Source organism: Leptidea sinapis, chromosome 9 (assembly GCF_905404315.1).
Source record: "Leptidea sinapis chromosome 9, ilLepSina1.1, whole genome shotgun sequence".
In the NCBI taxonomy this organism is placed as follows: Eukaryota; Metazoa; Arthropoda; class Insecta; order Lepidoptera; family Pieridae; genus Leptidea; species Leptidea sinapis.
The window spans coordinates 11,161,899-11,178,224 of NC_066273.1; the positions used below are offsets into that span (position 1 = coordinate 11,161,899).

The 16,326-nt window shown below is 35.0% G+C and overlaps 1 long non-coding RNA gene across 1 annotated transcript; it reads right to left on the reverse strand.

Annotated features, from left to right (window-relative positions):
- Positions 1-3,247: 3,247 nt before the first annotated feature.
- Positions 3,248-5,043, reverse strand: LOC126966213 (uncharacterized). Its single transcript, XR_007729699.1, has 2 exons — positions 4,497-5,043; positions 3,248-4,122 (listed from the first exon to the last, which is right to left on the reverse strand). It is a non-coding gene; the product is annotated as an uncharacterized LOC126966213 (long non-coding RNA).
- Between the last annotated feature and the right edge of the window lie 11,283 nt (positions 5,044-16,326).

Consider the following 16,326-nt stretch of genomic DNA (forward strand, 5'->3'; position numbering starts at 1 on the left):
ACCGGAAGCTGTCCCAATATACCCGATAAGTCATTCTTATCGCCGTATATTGGGACGCGTGAATTGCAATTTCCATGCAAACTTCTATCGTTGGTAAGCTATACGTCGCGACGCGTCGTCCCATTGACGGACAGCGTGTACGGATACGGCGAGTTACCGTCGATATGTTTATTGGGACAGAAAAGTCAACGATAGTTACGATTTTTTATCTCAAGTAGGCCACAACCGGAGATAGACTGAATATTGGGAATGGCCGTTATATAACTTATAAATTTCAATCACCTACAGTAGGCAGGGATTAAAAACCAGGTTTTTCTATCTTATTTCCCCAGTATTTACCACGTGCCTCAGCCCTTTCATGCATTTTTTTTTCTTTTTCTACATTTGATCTAACTCAAACTTCATTTCAAGATTAGTTTCCAAAAGCGACAATATTAGATTGACTGTATCTTTCTCTTCGTCTCTCATGAGTGGCACAGGCCTCCAAAACCAGCTTAAACAGGAATTAAAACCAATTTGAAGAAGGTACGAATTAAGAAGTATCAATCTCCTCCGAATGCTCCACAAATTTCATATGGCCATCTCAATAACGTATTATTTGTTAGTTAGTGATGTAAATTATAAATTGAATAACTGGGTTAGTAAGACTAGCCATTAAAGAGTCTTGAAAGACAAAGTAAACTTGCCAATAAGGTCAGGCTTCCAAATATTTATCAACGAGGATCAAATATTGAGGGTGGGCAAACATCGTGAGCGAAGAGGTCTTCGCTCGTAAAACTCGTTAACACACCCTCTGTTGATGTCCTGTAGGTAATTAGATTGGACAAGATTTATTTCTATATGTTTACAGTGTGAGGATATTAGACTTGCTATTTAAATAGTTCTTCAATAAAATGGTGTCATGGAGACAATCCAGTATTTATAGCTTTGCGCTCCCTTCTGCTTTAACTCTCTTCAATAGTCTTGACAACGAAAAGGCGGCTGAAGAACAAGTTGCCAAGAAGCAACATCACCTGGAAAAGTACACTTTTACCCTCCAGGAGCGTGACGTTACATCAGCCAATCATAACGAAACATATTACAGTTACATTCCACCGGCTCCTTTGCACAGGATGCCGGCTAGATTATGGGTACCACAACGGCGGCTATTTCTGCCGTGAAGCAGTAATGTATAAGAATTACTGTGTTTCGGTCTAAAAGGCGCCGTAGCTAGTGGGCAAATGAGACTTAACATATTATGTCTCAAGGAGCGCAGTTGTAGTGCCGCTCAGAATTTTTTGGGGTTTTTCAAGAATCCTGAGCGGCACTGCATTGTAACGGGCAGGGCGTATCAATAACCATCAGCTGAACGTCCTGCTCGTCTCGTCCCTTCATTAAATCATTAAAAAAAATTGGGATTTAAATGGCAAGGAAATATTCTGTGTTTTGATGTTTTTGCGTAGCAATAGTTTTGCGACATATTATAATTAAGCATTTTTAAACACTTTTTAAAGTGCACAAATTTAATTTGTTACAAAATTAATGGTTGATGTGGGACTTGAGCCCGCCCCTTTCGAGTTCCGTCCGAGCGCTGTTGCCAACTGAGCCAAACCTCCGAGTGACGCATCAACTGTAAATCTTGGAATGTCTTGTGATATGCTCACATTGTGTCTCACTTGTTGGAGTACTCTAGCACAAAAAAAAAAAAACAAAAATATGAAAAAAAAAGCAAAACAGAGAGACACAGAAAATGATGATATTGATTTTATTCGAAAATCTAATTGATTTAGGGTTAAAAAAACACGGAAAAAAGCGTTAAGAGCATTTGTATGGAAAATTGTCACTAATGTATCGCCTATAATCTATTGGTGCTTATATAATTTATGCCTATAGATAGAGCCTCTTGCTGTTATACAACCGATAAAAACAGGCCAGGAATATTACTTTAATGTGCGTGATAAGCTACGTATTATACTCGCGAATTGTATGTCACTTTGTGTCAATGCACGCAATTGCTCAAAATAGAGTCTACCTCAAATTTTTTCGCGTTTTTACAGCTGTCATAGTCTATATACATTCTAGACGTATAAAGTAGTCTAAATGTAAAAATAATAAAAACTCAACGGTCTAAATCTCTCAATTTATTAATAATAATTGACGACCGATATAGCCGAATGGTTAGTGACCCTGACTACTAAGCTACAGGTCCCGGGTTCGAGTCACGTTAGATGCAATCATGTATATGATGAATATGGATGTTTTTTTCCGAGTCATGGATGTTTAAATGCATTTATGTATGTTTAAGTAAGTGTATTGTATTAAATATATCGTAGTCTTGTTCCCATAGTTACAGGCTATGCCTAGTTTGGGGCAAGATAATATGTGTAATAATGTGTCAATATTATTATATTATATTATTATTATTATTATGATAAGATCCTTACAATACACGTTTTAACCAAAAAATTTTAATTTTTATATCTTGATAAAAATTACATTAGTGTTCGGAAAGTTCATAATTTTTCAAATATACCTCGTAAGGTTTGAAGTATTAAGTACTTTAATTATTTGTATTAAGTACTTTAATTATTTGTTTAGTACAAGTAAAGGATAAACTTCAAAGACAGTTTGGTGAGAGTTTGGTTAGGTTCTGATTACGGAATCCATGACAAGGTAACGGAACTCTTCAATTCTTAGGAGCAAATCAACGATATCTACTCGGCCGAATCTTATTTATGCTATCCGGATATTTAAGTCATCTACCATAAAATAACTGTGGTCAAGTAAATGTCGTAGTCGAATATGATAATCAAAGGGACTCCTTAACGACGTATTTTTATACAGTCTAATTAATTAATCTAATTCTAGTTATGATTATGGTCATTTTTGGAATCAGTGTCCTTCCGCCGCGACCAACTCTCGCCTCTTCACAACTCAAGCACATCTCACCTTTAACTATGTATATAGTTACAAACCTATCTTGGATGTCACCGACTCCAAAAATTACAATAATCGTAACTAGAATTAGATTAATTAATTAGATTGTATAAAAATACGCAATTATTTTTATACTTTTTAGTGCATATTATATCTATTGTTTTAAAATAGTGTTTTTGAAGTCGGTTGTTTTTTTGTTAAAATACACACATCAAAAAGGGCTAACCAACATATACTAATTAAAATTTTAGGATGGTTTTTCACATTATAATGTTGTATTTTATATTTAAAATAATATTTTTAGGGTCCTATGATGTAAAAATAACAGCTATTGTCTTTATAATTTCTTTTAATAACAGAAATTAACAATATTAGAATAGGTATACTGCAGAAACTAAGGTACATAAGCAACTAAAATTTTTTTTGACAAAATGAAATTTCTAAAGAAAATTAATTTATTGTGAAGGAATAGGATAATTTAATACAGATTATGGCCTCCTCTGCTATTCAGAACTTGTCGGCAACGATTATTCATTGAATTAATGAGACTGTTTATGTCATCTTGCGGTATTCGCTCCCAATGGAATTGTAGCAAATCCTTCAGCTGTTGGGTTGTTGTCACTCTGTCCAAGTCCTTCAAAACACGTCTCTGGAGCATGTCCCATGCGTGCTCGATGGGGTTGAGGTCTGGCGATTGTGCAGGCCAGGGCAATACTCGTACGTTCTCCGTTGCCAAGTATTGACTGGTTCGCCTAGCTGTATGTGAACGCGCATTGTCATGCATTAACGTAAAATCGGAGGCAAAGGTTTGTGCAAATGGATGGACATAAGGTCTGAGAATATCCTCAACGTAATTTTCAGCGTTCATGTTTCCATTTACAAAAACGAGCTCAGTTCGCCTGTTCTTCATAATACCCGCCCATACCATAACTGTTGAGCCGCTGTATGGATGAACTTCCTGAATGCACCTGAGCCTTTCAGTATTTCCGCGCCGACGGTACACTCGCACCCTTCTTGTATGTAAATTATGCGTGACTTGAATCCTCGACCTCTCGTGTTCGTATACAATCGTCATACAATCTTGTATGCTTTGTTCAACTCTCAGGTTGTGGGTTCATCTACAGGATCTACTTTACAGTTGATAACCTGCTCAACCCCAATATTTCCATATAAGGAAAATAGACTTGAGATGTCGCTCTTGCAAATCTAAACAAGTTGTTATGTTTTTAAAGTGATAACCCTCACTTCTGGGATAAATACACAAATAAAAACTGAAAACAAAATTTTATAAACAATGCGGAAATCGAACCCACGACCTCCCGCGATCCATACGCGTACTCTTACTCTTCTTACTTTCCAACTGAGCCAACCGTTCGAGTGACGTATCGTCATAAAATCTTGTATGCTTTGTTCAACTCATAGGTTTGTTCGTTCATCAGATCATTCATAAAATTTTGTTTTTCAAATTTTATTTGTGTATATATCCCAGAAGTGAGGGTTATCGTTTTAAAAACATAACATATTGAAATATTTTTGAAAATTCTCACGATATAGGTATGTATAATTGATTTTATTAACACCTTTTCAAAATCACTGTTGTATACTGCTGCAGTACATCAATGTTTTCCATACCATACAAACCCTACATATTATACTCCCGACGATACTTACAAGATTTGTTATGGTTAAATAAAAAGTTATTTATCCAACTGTTGTGTAATAAAGGGTTTTAAAACACGAATGTGGGTTCATAATAGTTGGTAATAGTATCACATGAGTGTTTTAATACCTAATTATCAACAGTTGCATACAAGACTTTATCTATACCCATAATATGAATCCTCTATAAAAGATTCTGTAACAGTTAGCTTACTGCTAACATTAAAAAAGCCAGTCCTGGTAACCATAATATCATCCAAAGGAGTGTAATTATGAAAACGGATGTTATAAAGTTGTACTGAATTTCATTACAACACTCGTTTGGATGATGTAATGGTTATTAGGACATTGGGTGTTTTAATGTTGGCAAGAAGTTAACTGTTATAGAATCTTTAATAGAGGATTTAAAGCATGGGTGTAGATAAATTAGTTAATTATTACATTGTGTAAGCCTGAAGTAATTATTGCCCAAAGACAGAGTTACAACTGAAATTATTTGAAAACTCTTTCGCCAGAAATAAGTGTTGAGTTACTGACGGACTAATATCTACTAACAAAATTAAGTCGTAGTATATCGGAAGCCAAATCGAAACAATCGATTAAATAATAAATTAAGACAACAATTGGTAGTAATGTTAAACAAACATTTGCACAGACAAATTGATAAGTATATACAGATGTCTATTGATACAGTTGTTTATTATGTTGTAATTAATCTGTATTATATTGTACCAATGACGTGCTTGCTTAACCTTAGGCACCTGCCCTTCAAGTTTCAAGTTCAAGTTTCGTGTTTCGAGATATTTACTTACTATGTAGTTGTCTGTGTAAGCATTACTGTGTTTCAGTCTGAAGGGCGCCGTAGCTAGTCAAATTACTGGGCAAATGAGACTTAGCATCTTATGTCTCATGGTGACGATCGCAATTGTTGTACTGCTCAGAGTTTTTGGGTTTTCAAGAATCCTGAGCGGCACTACATTGTAATGGGCAGGGTGTATCAATTACTATCAGTTGAACGTCCTGTTCGTCTCGTCCCGTAATCGCATAAAAAATACTATAAACCAGAACCAAAAATCAATAGGCCGTCAAACGACACTCATTCATCATCATCATCATCATCATCAACATCATCATCAGCCAAAAGACGTCCACTGCTGGACAAAGGCCTCCCCCAAAGATATCCACGATGATCTGTCCTGCGCTACCCTCATCCAACGTATACCGGCGATCTGCGTCTTCCTGTACGTAGTCGCCATCCGAGGACTTTACTGCCCCAACGGACATCTGTCCGTCGAGCTATGTGCTCTGCCCACTGCCACTTCAGTTTTCCAATCATTTAGGCTATGTCGGTAACTTTGTTTCTACCACGGATCTCTCTATATCAGATTCGATTTCGCCGGGAAACTCCGAGCATAGCCCTCTTCATTGCCCTCTGAGCGACCATAAGCTTTCTAATCAGGCCCATAGTTAGCGATCACGTATGCGTATCGTAACTGTCAACACAAACTGGTTGAAAATCTTCGTCTTCGTCTTCAGATCCTGGTATTTGGCACGAGAAGATTTTACGGAGCTTACCGAACGCTGCCCATCCCAGTTGTATTCGATGAATGAACTCTTAACCGAAACTGGACCTGCCCAACTGGATGGATTATTTGTCCAAGGTAGAACATCTCCTCCTCGTCAACAATTTCGATTGTACAGTTCCAAACTGTTACGGGAATAGGTGCGACATGAACATTTGACATGATCTTCGTCTTGTCAATGTTCATTTTGAGAGCTACTCCTTGGGAAGCTGTATTGAGGTCAACGAGCATAATATGTTATGATATATTATATCATAACAAAAATATTTAAGTACCATCCATAAATTCAATAAATTCAATTTTTTTTTATATTCAAAATAGGATTTAAAATCACTTATTGAACGTCAAAAACTACCAACCTTTCAAAATAGATACACTACCAATTTTGATAGGATGGTAGTTTGAGACCTGAGAAGAACTCAGCGGGCTTGCTTTTTTTTCTTAAAAAAAAAAAATACAATTTTATTTTAGAGTCTGTGGCATAATTAAGAATATCATTTATGTTATAATAAGCTTATATGATATTTTGTCATGTACATGTTTTTGGACCATGTTGTAATTGTAATTTTGTTTGTCGATCCTTTCATAATGCTAACAAAGCGGCTACAAGTACTAAAAAAAAGGATAGGCTTAGATTATGGTAAAAATAAATTTAAGCTGCCTTGGATCGATAATAGTATCAATGAACTTTGTAAAAAGCGTGAGAAACTCTTTCGCAAATTCTAAATTAAGATTAGAATATAATAAAGTTCGTAACAAGATACACAAGGTTTTGAAAGCTGTAAAAATCTCATAACACCTAAAAGAAATTAGTAATAACTTAAGAAATACAAAAAAATTACCAAATAATAAACCAAGTGTTAGGTCGTGTGTCATCATCTATTGATTCAGAAATTCTTAAGGCATTAAATCCGCAAGGGTTGCATACTGAAATCATTGCAGATAACTTTGCGAAAAGCTTTGATAATATAGTGAATGATATTATTCCAACATGCAACATAAAACTTTATTAACAAAATAATTGCCGACAACCACTGATTCTAGTATCTTTTTTAAAAAAGCGATTCGGTCATTAAAATTACAAAAAACTTAAACTCACGTAAGGCACCTGATCTGGGTGGTATTAAGGTATCAGTTATTAAATTAATTGTAAGAGATGTCTCCATGGCTATTGCAAACCTATTTAATTGCACTGTAAGCAAAAGTCATTATCCAAATGAATTAAGAGAAAGATGTGTGAGGCCTATATTTAAAAAAGGTAAACATAGTGATTATGCTACCTATCGACCCATAACAATACTATCATCGATTGATGAAATTGTTGAAAAGTTTATATGTGAACAAATACATGGTTTTTACAGGAAACATGAAGTACTACAACAAAATCAATTCGGATTCCAGACTGGGAAGAGTACTTCAAACCTTTTATCAAAATTGGCTGACGAAGTAAACAGTCACTTAAATCTTAAAAAACACGTTTTAGTATTATTCATAGACTTCTCTCGCGCCTTTAATACTTTCTGTCATAATCAACTTATTCAGGAGTTAGACTCTTGTGGAGTCCGTGGTCCATTACTGGAATGATGCAGTGACTATTTAAAAAATCGGACATACAAAGTAAAAATAGATAATACGTTTAGTAAGAAAGTCATGGTGAGAAAGGGCACCGCTCAAGGTTCAGTATTAGGGCCGCTTCACTTTCTTTCATATGTCAATAACATCAAAGATTGTATAAAAAACTCCACTTGTTTCCAGTTTGCGGACGACACTTGTCTCGTAATCGCGGGCGAAGATCCAATAAAGGCTTGTGATTTTATACAACAGGATGTCAATAAGCTTACCTGGTGGTGTCATGATGTAGGCCATGTTCTCAATCCAAATAAAACTAAGCTCTTATTGATAAAATCACCGTTTATTAAAAAATACCAATCAAAAACATAATAGTCCAAGAAACATGTCTGCCTACATAAAAACTATCACTCATGTAAATGCACACCCTTGGAAACAGTTACATCTCACACATATCTTGGGTTAATAATAGATGATAAATTTAAATGGAGTAATCACGTGGACTATGACGTATGCAACAAACTTAGACAATTCCTTGAAGGTATCTCAATTCTTAAAGAAAAATTAACAAAAAAACAACCACCTTCAAAAACACTATTCTAATACAATAGATATAATGTGCAATAAAAAATATAAAAATAATTGCGTATTTTTATACAATCTAATTAATTAATGTTATTCTAGTTACGATTATTGTTATTTTTGGAATCGGTGTCCTTTCGCCGCGACCTGCCTTCGCCTCACGCCTCCTCACGACTCAAGCACATCTCACCTATAACTATGTATGTAGTAACAAACCTATCTTGGATGATACCGACTCCAAAAATTACAATAATCGTAACTAGAATTAGATTGTATAAAAATACGTAATTATTTTTATACTTTTTTGTTTTCCTAGGTTATAAATAGCGCGAATAGCCCTCTTCTGCAGCACAAAGACGGTGTTAATATCGGCTGCACTGCCCCATAACAATATACCATAGGACATAATACTATGTAAATAACTAAAGTAAAGAGGTCGCCCCGTATCTATGTCAGTTAACTGTCTAATTTTTTTAACCGCATATGCTGCAGAACTAAGTCTATTCGCCAATCCTTCAATATGGATTCCAGACTTGATTCCAAATTGAAATTTGGAATCAAGAGTAATGCCAAGAAATATAGCAGATTCCACTGGTTTTACCACCTCTCCGTTTATTAAAATATTCTCATCTACATTTTTTAATATATTTAGTTTTATGATGATTTCACACTAGTTTTTTGGCGCTAAACCAGTACACGATGTCAGACTTAAAATCTTAGCTACTCACTTTGAATATGAGTGAAGTGTCATCCACAAACAATACTACCTTGAGTTTTTTTCTACATATAATTTCAATTTCAGCATCTTAGATTAAGGATTGGTCTCCGCTGCGTTACAACTAGATACCGCACTACCTGAGAACAATAGCTTCTTATTGTAAACATGAAGATTAGCTGCTTGTTTGCATGGCATCTTGATACTCAATGGCTTCTTTCAAATTTTGTAACATACGCTTCGTGTTATTTTACATTGAAATTAATAAAACACAAAATACTTACTGATAATATGTGATCCCAGTGTCTTTCGTATTTATTGTAGTATTATTTTTACAACGCAACCCGGCATTTTAGTTTCAATTATTAGCAAAGTTTAACAGAACATGTGGCACGTCAACATTGTTTGAGACTGGCTCGAGTACGCCCACTTGGGCGTAGTATTAGTTGCCGCACTTTGCAACTACGCCTGCAGTATCTAGGCGGAGACCACACCTTAATCTATGTTCAGCATTTACAATGTTTTAAGGTGACGTAACAAAAGTCATCGAACTTTTCGACTAACTAAAGTTTTTAAAAGCAGAACTGAATACATCATAAGTTATTAAAAAAAAGCTATTCAAAAGAGCTGTGCACCTAGACCTATAGTCAGTGCATCAAGCTACACACGTCATTGTCCTTACTAACATTAGATATAAACGCGAATGTCAGTTAGTTTATTTGCTTTTACGCCTAAACTACTCAACCGATCACTATGAAATTTTGCACAAACGATAAATTCAAACTCTAAAGGTTGATGCATACAATATAGGATAATTTATATTAATCCAATTTGTTATTTATTACTTTTTATGAAATATTTAAGATTTAAAACAATTTTAACTTTGGACCTGATTCATGTATTGAATGCAGCATCTTTTAAACTAATTTGTTGTGTATATTATAGTCATTGTAAAATACTCTATTGTTTCAAAATAGTAGCCATTGAGTTTCTTGTATGTTCTTCTCACGCTTTTTTTTTAGTAAAAATAAGGGAATAATACGCCCTGCCCATTACAATGCAGTGCTGCTCAGGATTCTTGAAAAATCCCAAAAATTCTGAGCGGCACTACAATTGCGCTCGTCATCTAGAGACATAACATGTTAAGTCTCATTTGCCCAGTAATCGCCGGCGCCACACACACATACACATTACTGCTTCACGGCAGAAATAGGCGCCGTTGTGGTCTCCATATCTAGTCGGCATCCTGTGCAAAGGAGCCTCCCACTGGTGAAACGTACTCTACTGTTGCCGAACAGATGGTATATTCAGTAATTTAATTGAAATATTTATAGTGACGATTTAAAAGCGCTTATTTAAAGTCTAATTGAATAAAGATTATTTGGATTTGACAAAGATTTTCGATCTTATTCTCGACGATCACTCCTGCAGGATAGCCCTCATCAAATCTATTCCGGTCTTACCAACACTGCGGCTTTCGGTTTGTGCTCGCCATTCAAATACTTTACTGCCCCAACGGCCATCTATCCGTCAAGCTATGTGCCCTGCCAAGTGCTACTTCAGCTTAGCAATAATATTAATATGATAATACTAACGGCCGTTTTCAATAACCTATCTATCCTAAGTTCAACTTACTAGAGGTAGGAAAACCTATCCTTTTACGCTTACTTACATTTCAATAACCTCTCGACAGATAGCTATGGTATGGATATATATAACTATATTGGACATAACAATGGATAGATAAGATCTTATCAATAAACGGCGAAAAAAATGTATCCGTTACTAGAGATACGTTATTGAAATATTAGACAAATGGGCCGAAGATCAAAACCCTAAACTCTAGACATTTGTTCAAATAACACCTCGTATTACAAACCTAAAGAATGTGTCGCTCATATAATGAAATAGCCAAATTAGACATAGATGTTTTCGATTCCAGATTTTTTAATGAACTAAGTAAAATAATTAAGTAGATTAGAAATTTTGATTTAATTTTAAAATCTTATTCAAGCAGTGCGAATGTGTTAAGGTTTAAATAAGATTTAAATGTTATTTAATTAAGACTTATTCGTCGCTTCATTGTGTGTCTTCTACCGCATTTATCACGGGGAGTGTTCCGAAGAGCTGTTAACCTGATTCCTGCCGCCGAATTCCACCTTCGCACGACACGCCACAAGTTAGGGTATCATCCCCACCATCTGGATGTGTGGCGGTCCTCCACAGTGCGGTTTTCAATGAGCTTTCTTCCGCGTACTACAACGCTGTGGTATGAGCTTCCTTATGCGGTGTTTCTGGGACGTTACTTCATGGGTACCTTCAAAAAAAGCGCGTACACCTTTCTTAAAGGTGATCACTTAACACCAGGTGACCCGTACGCTCGTTTGTCCTCCTATTCCATAAAAAAAAATTAAGACTTAAGGTTATAAATTCTTGTGATCTTTTTTTTTTTAATTTTCGTTTATTTCAAAGATTACATATACATTTTTTAGTGGTTGAGACTTCCCAGTAAGTTGTCTTAGGACACTTGTATTGGGAATATCTCGCAACTTCCTTAGCAGATACATTTTATTTAGTAAACAATATAGAAATAAACAGAAATGAAAATCTGATCAGTTTGGATTGCCTAAATAAATAAATCATCTACGCTATATCAGTGATTTTAGTTCCCCTACGGATCTCCTCATTTCCGATTCGATCTCTCAGACAAGCCCAGCATAAAATAAAATTTGAAAAACATGATTTATAAACGATGCGGGATTCGAACCCACGACCTCCGGGTTCTTGTCCTTGTTTTTCAAATTTAATTTGTGTATTAATCCTAGAAGTGAGGTTTATCACTTTAAAAACATAACATATTGTTTAGATTTACAAGAGCGACATCTCAAGTCAATTCCCTAATATGCAAATATTGGGGTTGAGAAGGTTATCAACTGTAAAGTAGATCCTGTAGATGAAGCCACAACCTGAGAGTTGAACAAAGCAAACAGAATTTCATAAGGCGGTACTCGAACGGTTAGCTCAGTTGGTTAGAGCACCGGCACGGAACGCCGGAGGTCGTGGGTTCGAATCCCGCATCGTTCATAAAATTATGTTTTTCAAATTTTATTTGTGTGGTTATATTCACCATATAATTAGAACCTGACAATAGGAGCTACTATCAAGCGTGGCTGACTGTTTACGAGTTGTCAATCAAAATCGGTCACAGTAACATAGATTCGATTACCTTTTCTATCTTGATGAATCTCTGTTATTCTCTCTCGGACTCTGTTTGTCTTAGCGCTGGTATATTGCAAATCTATGGTTATGACTCAATTAATTAATTAACAATAATTATTAATTAATTAATAACTTAATCATAATAGCACTGTTATTTGCAGATGCTTCCCAATAACATCACTTAGGACTAAGGAGACAGCTATGGAGGCTTTTTTACGCACTTACCGCCACCGAGTTTCGTGCGTAACTCTGTGGCCCTGGTTAGGATGGATGAAACGCGCGCAAATTATTCCCTTAATAGGGGATGAACTTTGAAACTGTCCCTTTGTTTTGAAAAATTCAATTGTTTTGTAGGATAAGTATATTTATTTAATCGAAGTATTTAACCTACCTACGGACGATAGAACTCTGAGAACCTGGACTTAGAATAAGAATAATTTATTTAAATTGATCTCTTTACAAATTTTTAAACTTATCAATGTCTGTAAAGGCAGTTTGTATTGCTTCTTGGCAAATAATTTTATTCCCATATTAAAATTGTATAAATCGTGAAAAAACTTGTTTTCAAAATAATAAAACTTAAAAAATAATAAAATTAAATAATTTTAATAAAAATATTGAAATTAATTAATTACAAATAATATACAGGGTGTCCCAAAGTTATGGGACATGAAGGGAAAGTACCTTAAATATCGAAGATAGGCTATTTTACTGAAAGAAGACTTTATGTTATTTTTAAAAGTTAGTACTTCTGCATTCAAAGATTTTCTAAAAGATACTTGCCTCGTCTGGGAATCGAACTGAAATGTAAAAAAAACACCACTACTTTTATGATGCCAATCGAAAGAATGGCCAAAAACTAATAACTCTTCTTAAGTAACATAGCATTTTAAAATAAAGGAACAACGTAAAATGAATGTTTTCCTACTTGGATTGGTACGAATGGACCGATTAGATGGCCGGCCAGATCCCCGGACCGTACACCATTAGATTTCTTCTTTTGGGGATACGCGATATGCTATACAAAAAGCGATACGAGAACGTGGGCGAGTTACAAACAGAATTGTGCCATATCATATCGAGTATTCACCATAAAATTATAAGAAAATCAACAGGCAGCGGACTCATTAAAATATTTGCGATTTGCGTAAGACAAGAGGGATCACACATTTTGAGCATTTAATTAATTAATTTACAAAAAAAAATACCCACTTAATTGACTACTTTCTTTTCAGAAATCAAATAAAAATAATATATTAAAATGAATAACTAATTAGAATTTTTAAATATTTCTAACTTTCTAAGGAGGTAAAAAATAAAGTACCTCAATAAAACACGGGTAATGACACTTAAAAAAGGATTCCTTTTGTTTGTTTTAAGTTTATTTTGTACAAAAGTTTAGGTCTTTTAATTATCGATTGATGCAGTAGGAAGTCTGCCGGGTCAGCTAGTTTTATAATAATAATAATAAGGAACATTCTTTCACGTACAACGAAGCTGTGGAATGAGCTTCTTTATGGTGTTTCCAGAACGACACGACACAGGTACCTTTAAAATCATTCTGAATTCAAAATTCAAAAACTGAAAAGTATCAAATAACTTAAAAATTTAATTTAATACAACTCTTATGCAAACCTTTACCTTTAATATTAATTAAATACTATTACTTGTATGTGCTACATATTGATAGCTTTGAAGACGGTGCCAAGCCGTTAACTGGCTTGTTTTGATGCTTCGCTGTTATATTAGCTGACACAGAGTCCTTATTTTTTTTACTCGTCCATGGATAGATCATTGTTTTGTATATGACCATAGAATTAGAATGCTTATGGAGAGTTTTAAAAATTGCATTTGGCTCCATACGTACTATGTGTAATGCAAGCATAGCGATTCTGTTTTCTTTATCACTCCACTCCTTTTTTATATCGCAAAATATTTTACAATGAATTGGCGCCAAAATGAGAAAACTCAATGAACAATCATATAAAAATGACAGATTCCAAATTCAAATGAAATATTTTGTTTGTTTTTGTAACAGTATTTTTGGCCAGGATACGTATAGTAGATAAGAACTACGATAACGATCAAACCGTAAATCTAAACAATTTGTAAGAGCGACATCTCTAGTCAATTTCCTTATAAGCAATTATTGGGGTTGAGCAGGTTATCAATTGTAAAGTAGAGAGAGAGAGTTGAACAGGACATACGATGATTTACGAACCATACGTCACTCGTACGGTTTGTCAAGGGTTTGAGTCCCGCATGGTTCATAAATTTTGGTTACGAATTTGACTTAAGGCGAAGAGTAAGCAGAAAACACGCAAACATGGTGTTTTTAGACAAGTTTTGTGGTGAAAGTATAGCATTTCGAGCTATGAACACTAGTTAATCCTGTTACACATACCCTTAAGTCTTATTGGTAGGTTGCTAATGCTTGCTGTTGGTTATAGTTAACACTGCCGAGCCTTTTTGAACTACCACTTTTCTTTGAAGTTAAACAAGTTTTTTGGCATGGCGTGACGCTTTTTTTTTGGTACTTCTCTGAGAAAAGTTATTCTTATAGCTTGTACTTTTTTGTGTAGTTTCATTTATTCAGATTAGTAGTGAATAACCCGCCACCATAAGTTTTCCACCCAAGAATTTTGAAAATTTTGGCTTTGTTACATAGATGGCGGGCCGGCAGCCGTGAACTCATATCGCTCAAGGTCGCTGGCATTTAGTGTCGCCTTAACTTAGAGGTTTATAAGTCCCATAACCAGAGCGACAATATTTCAAGTGGGTTCAAGTCATTCTAATACTTAGGGCTGATTTCACCATTTAATTTTAAAGCGATTACGACGCTTTGAAGTATGCAAGTATAAAGTTATGTTCCAAGGCTCTTTCTCAACAGCTGAAAGGGTTCGTCGGGTATTTAGTGTATAGTCAATATTAGCAGAAAGTAGGAATATTGGCCATTTCAGAAAGCATTTATAAGATGTGCAGATTTATTTATTTATTTGGAAACAAATACAGATACATCCTTAAACATAAAGTAGATAAAGTAAAAATAGAAATATGGACACAAGGATGTCTCCTTAAACAGTTTCACTAAGTACACTTAATATTTAAATTTACACTTAAATTACACTTAGTAGCAGACAACCAGTTAATAAATAAATCTAACATAATGCAGTTGTAGACATTGTTACAATTTATATGAAATTACGTGATTTCTAACTTACTCTGTTTGTGCCAGGATTTGTTTTATTCTGAGTAGATGCGGTCAGTTACTTATATTTTACGACGTGTCCAAAGTATGACCATTTTAGCAGTTTTGTAATATATAGCCTCCTTTATAAAGAATAGGGTAGGAGAGGATAATAAAAAAAGGGTTTACTGCGTACTCGTAGCAGGGTGTGAAGATCTGTTAGTATAAAATTTCTTTTAACATGTGCTTTGTAAAATTGTGTTCTTAGAAAATAAATTGCATAAGTGTTTGAGGCTTGGGAAACGGTTGGGGAACGATGGACGGTGGCAGGGATAGAAATGAGTATTAATTCGGACACACTTCAGAAACAGTTCACACAACTTCAAAGATACACACTTCTTAGTTACGCTTGTGAGACAAGCTTCTTCTACAAGCTTCTACCATCCATTTAAGAGTAAATTCCTCCACGAGACAGGAAGAAAGAAAGTTATTATAGCCCGCCTCTTGCTGCCGTCACATAGTTCCACTACCGGTCTCTTGGCCTCACTTGTTTCATACAGTTTGTTTTGTTTAATTCGATCACCACGCGGCATGCTCATTCTTGGGCGATTATAGTGTCCTCGCCGTTTCAAGATTCATTTCACAAACACAAACTAAGCGTATATGAGATTAAAATATGTTCACTGCATGACATGCTCCGTCGACTGGGTGTCGACGCTTCTGCCAACGTCAGAGTTGAAGTATTTTAATTTTTTTTTAACTAATTGAAGTTAGAAAGAACTATAAAAAGAAATGATTGATTTTTATAGCTGTGATTTCCTCTTGTGGTTTGAGAAATAGGCAACAAAAGAGTTAGTACGGTTAGTTTTAGGCACACGTCATTTATTAATTATCTT